This window comes from Cucurbita moschata, unplaced genomic scaffold (assembly GCF_002738365.1).
Source record: "Cucurbita moschata cultivar Rifu unplaced genomic scaffold, Cmos_1.0 Cmo_Scf00068, whole genome shotgun sequence".
In the NCBI taxonomy this organism is placed as follows: domain Eukaryota; kingdom Viridiplantae; phylum Streptophyta; class Magnoliopsida; order Cucurbitales; family Cucurbitaceae; genus Cucurbita; species Cucurbita moschata.
In genome coordinates, this window is record NW_019268584.1 from 250,652 (window position 1) to 265,091 (window position 14,440).

General features: G+C 38.4%; 1 non-coding gene across 1 annotated transcript; it reads left to right on the plus strand.

The window, feature by feature from the left end:
• Window positions 1-14,367: 14,367 nt before the first annotated feature.
• On the plus strand, window positions 14,368-14,440 carry TRNAF-GAA. The gene has a single exon. It is a non-coding gene; the product is annotated as a tRNA-Phe (tRNA).

The window sequence follows — 14,440 nt, forward strand, 5'->3', positions numbered from 1 at the left end:
GTTAAAGAAAGTTTCAGATTTTGCTCCATAGGAAATTTGTCTGGACGTGCTCCTGTAAGACCTGTGTCTTGAAGGATGTCTAGAGCATACTTCCTTTGAGACATAAAAATTCCTTTTCTAGATCGAGAAAATTCAATGCCTAGAAAATATTTCAAATTTCCTAAATCTTTGATAAGAAATTTCTGGAGTAAACTAGTCTTGAGATATTGAATTTCTTTGAGATCATTGCCTGTCAACAGAATATCATCAATATAGATTAGAACTGCAGTGAAAGAAGTACCTTTACTCTTAGTAAACAAAGAGTAATCTGCTTTGGACTGAGTGTAGCCTGCATTTTGTATAGTTGTAGAAAATATGGAGAACCAATTGCGAGAAGCCTGTTTTAATCCATAAAGAGATTTATGGAGCCGACATACTGTATTCTCCCCCTGTCGGCGAAGACCTGGTGGTAAAGACATATAAACTTCCTCGTCTAGATTACCATGGAGAAAGGCATTTTGAACATCCAACTGATGGGTGAACCATTTTCGAGCAGCAGCAACAGTGAGTAAGCAACGAAGTGTAGTAAGTTTCGCTGTAGGGGAAAATGTTTCTGTGTAATCAATACCTTCAACCTGAGTGTACCCCTTTGCTACTAGTCGAGCTTTATAACGTTCAACAGAACCATCAGAGTTGTATTTAATTTTGTACACCCAACGACAACCAATAGCTTTATGACCAAGTGGTAGAGGAGTGAGAGACCATGTATGATTACGTTCCAAAGCTGCAATTTCATCATTCATAGCCTGCTGCCATAACGGGTCGCCAACTGCCTCGTCATAGGTTTTAGGTTCTGTCTGGGATGTAATAAGAGCTAGAAAAGCACGTTGAGTAGAAGAAAAACGAGAGAATGAAAGGTAATGATGAAGGGGATACCTGGTGCCAGTGCCGGGACTTGAGCTAGAGGTTAAATGATTGGCTCCAGAAGACATCTCATAATCCTTATGCCAAGCTGGAGGCTGTTTAATACGAGTAGAACGTCGAAGTGGAGCTGATGTATCAGGTGGGATAGGATTGGAATTAGTGGGCGAATCTGGAGAACGTGGAGGAGACGACGGAGTAGTAGGTGAAGGGATAGAAGGTGAAGGAGGAGTAGGAGGTGAAGGAATAGGAGGTGAAGAAGGAGTAGGAGGTGAAAGAATAGAAGGTGGAGGATGGATGTTTGAGTAGGATGGATCATGAAGTGGTACAACAGGAGTCGAAGGAGCTAATGTCGAAGTTTGTGAAGCTGATGAAAAAGGAAAATCATCTTCACAAAATTTGACATCACGGCTGATAAAGAATGTGTGAGATTGCATGTCATACAACTTGTAACCTTTATGACCACAAGGATATCCTACGAAAACACAAGGAGTTGCCCTAGGTTCAAATTTTTGCTTAGGATGTACTATAGTTGCATAACATTTACAACCAAAAACTTTAAGATGATGAAATGTAGGTGGTCGTTTGTAGAGTGCTTCAAAGGGTGTCTTGTTAGATAATAATGGTGATGGCGTTCTATTTATAAGATAAACAGCCGTTAAAATGCACTCTCCCCAAAAATTAAGTGGAACCTGTGACTGAAAAAGAAGAGACCTAGCTACATTTAGGATATGGCGATGCTTGCGTTCTACGACTCCATTTTGTTGTGGAGTATAGACACAAGTGCGCTGAAATTCAATACCACAAGAAGTAAAGAATGGTTGCAAAGATAGGAACTCAGTCCCATTGTCTGATCGAACTATCTTGATAGTAGTATGAAATTGAGTTTGAACGAATTTAACAAAGTTCATTAACAAATGATGTACTTCTGACTTATGTTGCATTAAAAAAACCCAAGTACATCGAGTAAAATCATCAACAATAGTGAGAAAAAAACGCAAACCAGAATGGGAAGGAATTTTATGTGGTCCCCAAACATCACAATGTATCAGATCAAAAGCAGAATGGGTTGTTATTGAACTTCTTGGGAAAGACAACCTAGTTTGTTTTGCTAACGGGCAGATACTACAATTATGAGAATAACTCGCATTATTAAGATGCAATTGATCAGCTAGAAATTTAAAACGAGAAAAGGAAGGATGACCTAGGCGTAAATGCCACAAATCAGATGACTGAGATACTTGATGAGCTGAAGACTTGATTGGAGATGAAGAAATATGATAGAGACCTCCAAATTGTTTACCCGAGCCAATCATCTTCCCCGTAGCCAAGCCCTGCATAACACAAGAATCAGGATAGAAGGTGACATAACATTTCAAGTTATTGGTAAGTTTGCTGATCGACATTAGGTTTAAATTGAATGAAGGCACACATAAAACGTTGTTTAATTTAAGGTTAGGGCTAAGGGAAATATTGCCAGTATGTGACACACGTGCTGTCTCTCCATTAGGCAAATTTATTGTAGACATGATGGCAGCCTTTGGTTCAGTCATAACAGAAGATTTTGATACTATATGATCCGTAGCTCCACTATCGAGAATCCATGAATTAGAACTCGCAGAGTTAATAGATAATGTAGATATGGGAAACAAACCTGCAACATTGATGTGATTGTCAGAATTACCAGAAGGGTGATGATTGATTGCAGATAAGGGTGACTGTTCTTCTGTATTCAACTGTGAAACATCGGCCATATTTGCAGATGATCGATATCCACGGTTATTGTGTTGATTGTCTTGTCTTGTCCTTCCAGAATTATTTTTCTGTCGACACCGATCTTCTGTATGGCCCCTTCTATCACAAAACTTACAGTGAAACTTAAGAATTCGACACTCATTAATTGTATGACCACTTTTATTGCAGTGTTCACACAATTTGTCCTTGGCGAATTTTGAATATATTGTTTTCTTTTGCACTGCTGATGCAATCGAGATTTTCTCAGTAGGTTCGGAAGTTACCTGACGCTGCATCTCTTCTTGTACAAGTAATGAATAGGCTTGCCTCACATTAGGTAATGGAGACATCATCAATATGTTAGATCTCACCGTTTTATAAGACTGATTGAGCCCCATGAGCAATTGCATCAACTTGTCTTCTTCGCGTTGATCAATATGTATTTGACGTTGATTACAGGTAAATGGTGTGCGGTACACTTCCAGTTCATCCCAGAGTGCTTTGAGCTTGGTGAAATATGTTGACAGTGCCATGGTTCCTTGTGACATCGTTCCTATCGAGTTTTGTATTTGAAAAATTGCTGGAGCATTCTTTTGTGAGAATTGATCGTGAAGATCAACCCACACTTGATGAGCTGTCTTGACGTGAATAATGCCTTTAGCGATATCTGCTTCAACGGAATGAGTTAACCAAGATATTATCATACTGTTGCACTGATTCCAGAGTTCGAATTCGGTTGAATTTGCATCTTGGGACGGTTCCTCAATTGTGCCATCAATGAAGCCAATTTTCTTCTTGGCAATAAGAGCATGCATAACTGATTTACTCCAGGATTGATAATTTGCTCCATTTAATTTGATTGGAACAAGTGAATATCCTGGCTGATCAGAGTGATGAATATAGTACGGATGTGTTAAATCAACATCCAAAATTTTGAAGCTAGATTTGGCTGATTCCGCCATAAAGGAAATTTTGATATTTAAGAACACCAAGATCGGTGCTCTGATACCATGTTAAGAATGAGAAATAGAAATAGAATTGGGATCGAAAGTATGATCTTCATTCAGGTTTACCACGTTTAAATAGGATACAAACTATCAACTAATACCTAAAAATAGAAAAAAATATATATCTAATTAAATCTGGTAAATAAATAAAATATACGGTTAATCAAATCTATACTAACAACTCCCTAAATATCTAAGATATATTCTAACTAATTATCACGGCAAAATATCCTCTTAATAGTAATTTTAAACTCATTATTTTTGTTTGTTTATTCCACCTAATTTGTAAAAAAAAAAATTATACCACTAGACCAAATGCCCTTATAGTAGATCTATCATTTTTAGTTGCCCGTGTGTATATGTTTTCCGCACCTCAATATATGAAATTTATCCAACCTCAATATATGAAATTTATCCACATATTTTTGTGCTTTAGAAGCTACTATTATTGTCATGTTAACTTCACATGGTCTATCACACAGTTGAAGCAGCATTGACACTAGAGCCCATGCATTCCTTTGGGATAGATATGTTAAAAATTAGGCCAATTTGATAACTATTTTGTTTTTTTTTTTTTTGTTTGTTTATTGTTTTATTCCAAAATGATGTGTTTTATCCTTTTATAAAAAAAGAAAAGAAAAGAAAAAAAGAAAAGAAAACATTTGAATTTTAAGCAAAATTTCACACCCAACTAAGTTTTTGAAAAATATTTTTATTTATTTATTCTTTATTTTAGTTTTCCGAACATAGATTGATATGGAGTGGCTAGTTTTCAAAACTACTTCTTTGCTACAATTGAACAATATTTATATTGTAAAATGGGATTCACTTCCTTTAAGTTTATGTAGTTTCTTTTTATTACTATGTTTACTTCTATCTCATGTTACTCCATTTGTGTTTACTTCGTTTTATACAAAAGTTCAGCGTAATTAATAAATCCATGTGCTTAATACATTCCTTACAAGAATAAATTTGTTTGTATCAGGATAAATTACAATGAATAGGGAGAAAAGAAATCCCAAAAATAAGTTGAACGTTGAGAATTTCACTCAACCACACAATGTCAAAGCGTGACTGCATGGTTCACACGCGATGCTCGGATGGATTTCGAAGGGGAACTTCTCAACTTGATTGATCAATTTCATTCATCACAAATATTATTTTTACCTAATAATTTGTGGGTATTTATAGTCTCCCACAAAAAAAAGTTAGTGGCTGGGATTTAATCTCGATCCCCTTAAATCTCAAAAAAAAAAAAATGAAGCCAATTTGACAATTCTACCCTTACAAATTTATGAAATTAAAAATAAATAAAGTTTTCTAACAACTCAGGTAATAATGCTTGCAACTTCATTTGCTCCTCCAACTGTGTAAATATTCACTTCTGAAGCTCCAAATGGTCCTTCCTCAATCTAATAAGCTTGTAACACATGAAATAATAGTTGAACCGACCCTATCCAATTTTATAGATGAAGAATTAATGCTTGTTGAATCTTCTTGGCCTTGGATCGTGTAATGGGTCCAGTTGGAACATTTGGAACACCGTGATCCTTATCATCTTCCCCCTCTTCAAAAGGATTCGTCCTCGAATCAAAAGATCATCACCTACATCGAAAGTACTCAAGTCAGTAACATTGAAAATAGAATGTGCTGGAAATTCTCCTGGAAGATCATTTTACATGTATTGTTATTAATTCTTTCAAGGACTTGATAAGGGTCATCCCCTCTTGGATGTAACTTTGTCTTCCTTTGAGATGGAAATCACTCCTTGCGAAAATGTATCCAAACCCAGTTACTGGTTTGAAAAATGATTTCATTCCGTCCTTTGTTAATTCTTGTAGCAACATTGAAATTTTGTTTCTCAATTGTGTTCTATTAACCACCTCAGTTTGCTCATTAATTTGAAGTGACATGTAGTTGAAAACAATAATTTGTTACCCAATTTATGACTTAATATTCTTATAAATAATAGCCCTAAGCAATGTTGCTGATATTTTATTAACTACCTTAGTTTGCTCGTGAGTTTGAGGATGACATGCAGTTGAAAACTAAAATTTGGTACCTAATTTATCCACCATACTTTCCAAAAGTGACTTAAAAATTTAACATCCCTATCATTTTTTGAGTGCAGCAAACATTGGCAACATTGACTACAAAACTTATAAACATCGTGCTTCATGGCAAAGGTCATATGGATCGTGATGAGCATTTTCTCCCATATCTTGGTTTCGCTAACTAAAGTTTTCCAATAACTCCCAAACTTCATTACCTTATATAACCTCTTGGGATAAGGATTCATATAACATTTCATAAAATAAGATCTACGGATGAATTTCATAGCATTTGAAGGTCATCTAGGTCATGAACCGAAGGTAAATTACCTTAGGGGCATTATGGTCATTTTACACCGTTTCTTGGTTTACCTACTTATCCTTATCCAATGACCACCAACCTCAACATAATATAATATGCTCAGTATTAAAATTTGATATGCAGCGGAGCTCATTAGTGGGTTATTTTAACGTTACTTAAATCTCGAGCTATTTGATCGGTTCAGGGTCTTAACTCACGATTCTTTGGGTTTTTCTTACATATATCCTTAATTCATACTTGGTTTAGGGTTCATATGAAAATCCAAGCAATTTCTACAAGTATTTCTTAACAAAAAGTCCAAGGTGGCTACTTGCCTCGTCGTCGACGTTTGGGACGTCCATTCTTGAGCTTCCAGTATCTGAATTACTTCAAATTTCCTTCCACGTACTCCTTATTGTGTCTAGTTTCTGAAACCATCATATTTTCTATGATAATCGGTCTGGAATGGGGATAAAATTGAGAAAACCCGAGAAAAGGTCAAATTTTGAGTTGACTTGGACAGTTCAGTTGAACTGGCCATATCATCGTTTTCTTCCTCTGAACAGGAAGAAGATGCTCTTTTTTCGCTTCGCCGCCATCTGAAACTCGGCCTGTACAGCCACATTTACAGTGTTTCTCTCGTCGATTTCTTCGTGAGACTTAAAGATGGGTATTACAAGGAAGGGCTAGGGATTTGATTTGATACCTTCTCGTGGATCGTAGCCTAAGATATTCGCTTCCAAAGTTCATCCAAAATCTTATTTATCGCTGGAGATAAAATAAAGGATTTCTTATTAGGTAGCCGATTCTAGGGGTTTCAAGGCCCTATTTCTTCATTGAACCTCTTTCATATCCTTTCTTCAGGCTAAAGGAATTGGTTTGGAGGAACGTCTTCGAGTGTAAGACCTTAATTTCCAAAAATCGTTCTCGGTATGCAACTCACTAGAAACGGCAAATTTTTGATCTCTTGGGTAGCTTGTTCTACGATGTTTCTGTTAGGCTATGGAGCCTGATACTTATTTATAGCTTGGTCAACGGTTATATCCGGTAAAGCTATATCCGGTAAAGCTATATTTGGTAAAGCTATATATAGTAAAGCTATATATGGTAAATAGCTATATATAGTAGATGGCTAAATCTGGTAAAGCTATATATAGTAAACTATACCATATATATATCTGGTCCGGTAGAGCTTTGAAGAGGTACTTTCTATTCTCTGTACTCTCTCTTGTTGTACATACCTGAAATCATCAAATAAAAAAATCTTTTTAGCCAGAGTTCTCCTTGCAATTTTCTCTATCCTTTTCTTTGTGTTCATCTAGATCGAGTGTGTGCGTTGTTGTGCGATCCTAACAACTGGTATCAGAGCTAACGACTGATATCGATCTCTAACAACTGGTATCAGAGCCAGGCGGAAGTCAGAGCCAGGCGGAAATCAGAGCTAGGCGAAATTCACCACGATCTATGAAGATGTAAAGTTCAAAGATTGGAATTGAGAAGTTCAATAGATTCGATTTCGATTTCTGGAAGATGCAGATTGAAGATTATCTATACCAGAAAGATCTTCACGAACCTCTATTGGGGTGAAGCCGGATACCATGACCACGAAACAGTGGAAGGTCAAGGATCGACAAGTCTTGGGGCTGATCTGGTTGACGCTATCCAAAAACGTGGCGTTCAACATTATCAAGGAGAAGACAACGTCAGGTCTGTTGAAGACGCTGTCGAATATGTATGAAAAACTGTCGGCTATGAACAAGGTGTATTTGATGCAGAGATTGTTATGAGTCCTTGTGAGAACTACGTTACGAGCAAACAGAAAAGAGTTAGCTTCACAAAGACTGCTAGAGAATTGAAGGAAAGTACCGGAAGCAGCGTCGCTGAAACTCCAGGAGATGTTGCGTCGCTGAAACTCTAGAGGAAGTTCCGTCGGCCGAAAGCGTCGCTGAAACTCCGGAGGGGGTTGCGTCGCTAAAACTCCAGAGGGGGTTGGGTCAGTCGGAAGCGTCGCTAAAACTCCAAAGGGAGTTGCATCGTCCGGAAGCGTCGCTGAAGCTCCAGAGGGGGTTGCGTCGTCTGGAAGCGTCGTTGAAACTCTAGAGGGGGTTGCATCGTCCGGAAGCGTCCCTGAAGCTCCAGAGGAGGTTGCGTCAGCTGGAAGTGTCGCTAAATCTTCAGAGGGGGTTGCGTCATCCAGAAGCGTCGCTGAAGCTCCAGAGGGGGTTGCTTCGTTCGAAAGCGTCGCTGAAGCTCCAGAGGGGGTTGCGTCGTCCGGAAGCGTCGTTAAAACTCCAGAGGGGTTTGCGTCGGCCAGAAGCGTCACTGAAACTCCAGAGGGGGTTGCGTCGGCCGGAAGCGTCGCTGAAACTCCAGAGGAGGTTGCGTCGGCTTGAAGCGTCGCTGAAGCTCCAAAGGGGGTTGCGTCGTCCGGAAGCGTCGCTGAAGCTCCAGAGGGGGTTGCGTCGCCCGGAAGCATCGCTGAAGCTCCAGAGGGGATTGCGTCGGCTGGAAGCGTCGTTGAAGCTCTAGAGGGGGTTGCGTCGCCCGGAAGCATCGCTGAGCTCCAGAGGGGATTGCGTCGGCTGGAAGCGTCGCTGAAGCTCTAGAGGGGGTTGCGTCGTCCGGAAGCATCGCTGAAGCTCTAGAGGGGGTTGCGTCGCCTGGAAGCGTCGATGAAGCTCCAGAGGGGGTTGCGACGGTCGGAAGCGTCGCTGAAACTCCAGAGGGGGTTGCGTCGCCCAGAAGCGTCGCTGAAGCTCCAGAGGGGGTTGCGTCGCCCAGAAGCGTTGCTGAAGCTCCAGAGGGGGTTGCGTCGGCCGGAAGCATCGCTGAAACTCCAGAGGAGGTTGCGTCGGCTGGAAGCATCACTGAAACTCCAGAGGAGGTTGCATGGTTCTGAGACTCTTGCTGAGAAACCAGAGGTGAAGCAAGTGGGAGTTGATGTTGAGTTGCTCAAAGATTCACAGAGTGATGTTGTAGCGGATACTCAAGAAACTCCTGAGACCCTTGCTGAAACACTAGAGGTGAAGCAAGTGGGAGTTTTGAGTTGCTCAAAGATTCACAGAGTGATGTTGTAGCGGATACTCATGAAACTTCTGAGACTCTTGCTGAGAAACCAGAGGTGAAGCAAGTGGGAGTTGAGGGTGAGTTGCTCAAAGATTCACAGAGTGATGTTGTAGCGGATACTCATGAAACTCCTGAGACTTTTGCTGAGAAACCAGAGGTGAAGTAAGTGGGAGTTGAGGTGGAGTTGCTCAAAGATTCACAAAGTGATGTTGTAGCAGATACTCATGAACTCCTGAGACTCTTGCTGAGAAACCAGAGGTGAAGCAAGTGGGAGTTGAGGTTGAGTTGCTGAAAGATTCACAGAGTGATGTTGTAGCGGATACTCATGAAACTCCTGAGACTCATGCTGTTGGCGAGAAACCTGGTCTATCATTCAAAACACAGAAGGCGATACCATTTCACTCGGAGGCTAGTTGAAGATGGTGATGTGTTTTGAGAAGATAGAGGGTGCAAAGAATCCAGCAAACATGTTGACAAAATGTGTTGATGTTGGAATATTGAGGTTGTGCAAAACCTCAATTGGTATGGTGCAGTGGATGCTCATGGTCGTTTGAGAGTGAAATTCTTGGTTGACTAGATCAGTCTCCAAGTGGGAGAATTTTTAGGCTATGGAGCCTGATACTTATTTATAGCTTGGTCAACGGTTATATCCGATAAAGCTATATCCGGTAAAGCTATATCCGGTAAAGCTATATTTGGTAAAGTTATATATAGTAAAGCTATATACGGTAAACCTATATCTGGTAAAGCTATATATGGTAAATAACTGTATATAGTAGATGGCTAAATCTGGTAAAGCTATATATAGTAAACTATACCATATATATATCTGGTCCGGTAGAGCTTTGAAGAGGACTTTCTATTCTCTGTACTCTCTATTGTTGTACATATCTGAAATCATCAAATAAAAAAATCCTTTTAGCCAGAGTTCTCCTTGCAATTTTCTCTATCCTTTTCTTTGTGTTCATCTAGATCGAGTGTGTGCGTTGTTGTGCGATCCTAACAACTGGTATCAGAGCTAACGACTGATATCGATCCCTAACAGTTTCATCTCTCGATTCCTTCTACAAGTTTACTCAACTTCTTCCTCTAAACCTAGAGGAATCCTTAATTTGAAGGAAAAGAGATGGTAGATAGGAATTCGACTCTTATTCCCAATTTAATTTCGAAACCTATTTCCATCAATTCGATACGCTCTTGAGGTTATTTTTCTTCGTGGTCTTCTATGGAAGCATTCCTTGAAGGTGCAGAAACTGATTGGAATCATTCTTGCTCGACGAATCATCATGTATCTTCAGATTGGATTTTCAAGTTTTTCTTGAAATTCTTCAATGGCGGATTGAATTTGGGGAATGGTTTCTAGGCACTTTCAGCACTCTATTCCTTCATAGAACTTGTTGGTAATCTTGTTGAGAAATGGTAGGAATAATTTTGAAGAGAAATGGTGGAGGATTGCTCTCGAATTTGGAAGAAATCTGAGAGTAGGAGACCCATAATCTAAACATTTATTGTCTTCAATTGAGGGATCGACCTTTCTCGATTCTTATTCCGTATTGTTTCTCCTATTTCAGACTTTATAGGAGGAGCTTAAACCGACATTGAGAGCTCCAGATTCTTCATTATTTAGATATCGAACTTTCTGGATAATTTTTCGGATATATCAACTCCAATCATATCCTTACCAACCTTGGCTTTGAATACTAGTCGTTGGATGTGATAATCCGTGCGTGTTCGTTCTAGATCATATCGAAGTTTGGAGGAGATCCGATGGTTGAAATTTGAGTTTGAAGGATTTTGCTCGGATGGTCACGGTAGATGCTCTGATTCTAATTATAGTGGCATTTCTGTAAACCATTCTTCTAGGGGTATTTTGGTACTTTGCCACTTTCCGAATATTTTATTATTTTTCTCGAAAAATCCATAATTTTTCTACAAATTACTCATCGCTTTTTGATCATTTTTCATTTATTTTCAATCTTGAGATTCCTTCTAGATAAGGAATTACAAATCCGGAAAGATACTTGATAATTGATAAGATGACTTTTTTGCCCTTTTCATTTACATTTTCCTTTCCCATCCTTTTCAAAAGGCCTTTAACTCCTTGAAATCACTTGTTAGGGTGAGTGACTTGACTAAGTCCTTTGTTCTTGCTTAATCCTTTAATATTTTTTTCCTTTCTATCCTTTGGGTCTTTCATGAGTGGCTTATTGTTATGGGAGCTAATTTTCTTCATTTTTTGGGTGTTACATATACATATACGTTACAAACACAAAATAAGAAGCAGACTCAAAAGAACAACAAAAAATACGAGATTAAAAATAGAAGTTAGTCCATGGCCCACACTCCAAAGTCCACTCTCATCCACGATCAACTCTTAGTTACTTGAAAAAAAATTATAAACATGGAGTGAGTAAAACTTAGTAATTAGCCTACTAGTAGGTTCTTAACCGCGACCTTAAACTAGGATATTACTTCTTGTTATGTTTTCAGGATCTTTTAACTTACAGGTCATCGTTTCATGTATCATATACTGATCCTGAAAACCTTCCCCTAAAATAACCTTCAATTTCTCCCCATGAACACATGAGTGGTGTCGTCATAATCATGTAACCCTACTAGTAAATTGTTGTGCAGGACATCTCGTTTAGCTGATGGGAAAGGTAGGTCTATCATAACATCCAGCTCATGATACATATTGCAGGACCTCCTACCTAAAGAGGAATAGGGACCTTTTAGAACACATCGTAATGCAGATAATGATTACTTCTGGATATGGATCCTAGCAACTTATTTAGCATGTTATTCACATAGTTCTAGGTACTTGGTACATGGATTATTGATGCACCTAGGTTTATACATAATGTCATGGGTTAGGCTTTAGGAGTTGAGGTTTTAGCTTAGGAAAACATTAGAGGGTAACCTAACCTAGAATAATTCGTGTGAAAACCTACTAGCACTTTGAGGACCTCTTTCCTTCACCAAACTTATGGGTAAACTTATTTAGAAGGTGCAGGAACAAGTTTGGAAATGAACAGTGGACTATAGTTCTCAAATTCGAGGTAAACCCATGAACACGATACCCCAAAACAAAAAACTTGTATCTCTCGATTGGGTACTCGATTAAGATTGCTTCTTGCCCCTAACAGTCTACCCTAATTCATAATTTATAGACGGATTTTCCACTACCATTGAAACGTCTAGAATTTCTATAATTTCATTCTTGATTTTTCTGAATCTTTTGCCAAAAAAGTCTTCTCCGATTGGAGCCTTCCTTTTTTAAGCACCTTGTAATTCTTATTCTATGAAAAATTTAATGATTCGAGAAGTTTATAAAAATTAGAAAAAGTACCATTTTCTTAATGTTTTTTCGATTTTACTTGTTCTTTGCTTCTAGATACAACCTAGTAAGGATTATACACTGTCTCTTATTGGAGACCTTGAGTGTTGCAAATTCTCCTCTCCTTTGAAAACTTTCGGTCATCGAAAGTGCTTATTCTAAAATAGGTCAGGGTACAAGGTTCTTATTTGCCTTCTTTTTCCCAAGTGGCTTCTTCTACTCTATGATTCTTCCATAGGACCTTAACGAGAGAGATTTCCTTGTTTCTTAATCATTTGACTTTCTTGTCTATTATTTGAATCGGGTCTTCTTTATACGTTATGTCATCTCTCAAGAAGAGAGTTTCATTAGCCAGTACGTGCGAACGATCTAGGGTATACTTCCGTAGTATGGATACATGAAAGATATTATGTACTGCAGACAAGTTTGGGCATTGCCCAATTCTATAGGCCACAGATTCAATTCTTTCTAATATTTCAAAGGGACAGATAAACCTAGGGCTTAGCTTCCCCTTTTTACCCTACCTGAGCACCCTTCTCATGGGGTGCTATCTTTAGGAATATATGATCCCCTACCAACAATTCCATGTCCTTGCACCTTAGGTCTGCATAGCTTTTCTCTCGGCTTTGTGCGGTTTGTATCCTGGCTTTAATCTTCTGGACTACGGTGTTGGTAATTTGCACCAGCTCTGGCCCAATAGTTGTCATTTGCTCCCCTTCTTCCAAAAAAATAAGGGATCGAAATCTTCGTCCATAAAGAACCTCGTATGTGGCCATTTGTATGGTGGCTTGGCAAGTATTATTATAAGCGAATTTCATAAGGGGTAGGTACTTATCCCGGCTTCCTGCAAAATCCATCACATATACCCTCAACATGTCTTCCAATATTTGCTTGAGCATTTCTGTTTGACCATCTGTTTATGGGTGGAATGTCATACTATAACTGAGTACCTAATGCCTTTTGTTGAATTTTCCAGAAGCGAGATTTAAATCTGGCATCTCGGTCTAATACTATTGCCTTTTGTTGAATTTCCAAAAGTATACCCAATACCTTTACTGATGAATATTCATTTTTAATGTTAGCAAGAGTAGCTCAGTTGGGAGATTGTTAGACTGAAGATTTGAAGGTCACATGTGTTTTATCCAACGCACCTAATACAGATTTATTACCTGACTACACAATCTAAAAACATAACTTGCTTATTCAATCTAAAATTAGTGATTATTTCTTTTCTAAACATAATGAATTAGCGGAAATACCTTTACTTATGAATTTTCATTTTTAATATTAGCGGGGATAGCTCTGTTGGTAGAGTGTCAGACTGAAGATTTGAAGGTCACGTGTTTGATCTCCACATTCACCGCACCTAATTCTAGTTGCATAACCCGACTATTCAATCTAAAATTAGTCATTGTTCCTTTCTGAAATCTCAATGAATTATCGGAAATATCTAACGTGTTATAGTTCACCGCACCTTATACAAGTTGGATAACTTGAATATCTTATTAAAAATTAGTGATTATTTCTATTTAAAATTTCAATGAAGTAGCGAAAATACCTTTACTGATGAACTTTCATTTTTAGTGTTAGTGTGGATAGTTCAGTTGAGAGAGAGTTAGATTGAAGATTTGAAGGTCTCCTGTTCGATCCACGTTCACCACACATGGTTCACGTTGCACAATTTGACTATTTAATCTAAAATTAGTGATCATTTCTTTCTAAAATTTCAATTAGTTAGCCGAAATACCTTTACTTAAAAACTTTCATTTTTAATGTTAGTGGGGATAGCTTAGTTTGGAGAGCATCAGATTTATGATTTAAAGGTCATGTGTTCGATCTCCACGTTCACTGCACTTGTTTCTATTTGCATAACCTGACTATTCAATAAAAAAACTAGTCATTATTTCTTTTTAAAATCTCAATGAATCAGCGAAAATATAATTTATTGATGAATTTTCATTTCTAATGATTGCGGGGATAGCTCAGTTGGGAGAGCGTCAGATTGAAGATCTAAAGGTCACGTGTTCGATCCATGTTCACCGCA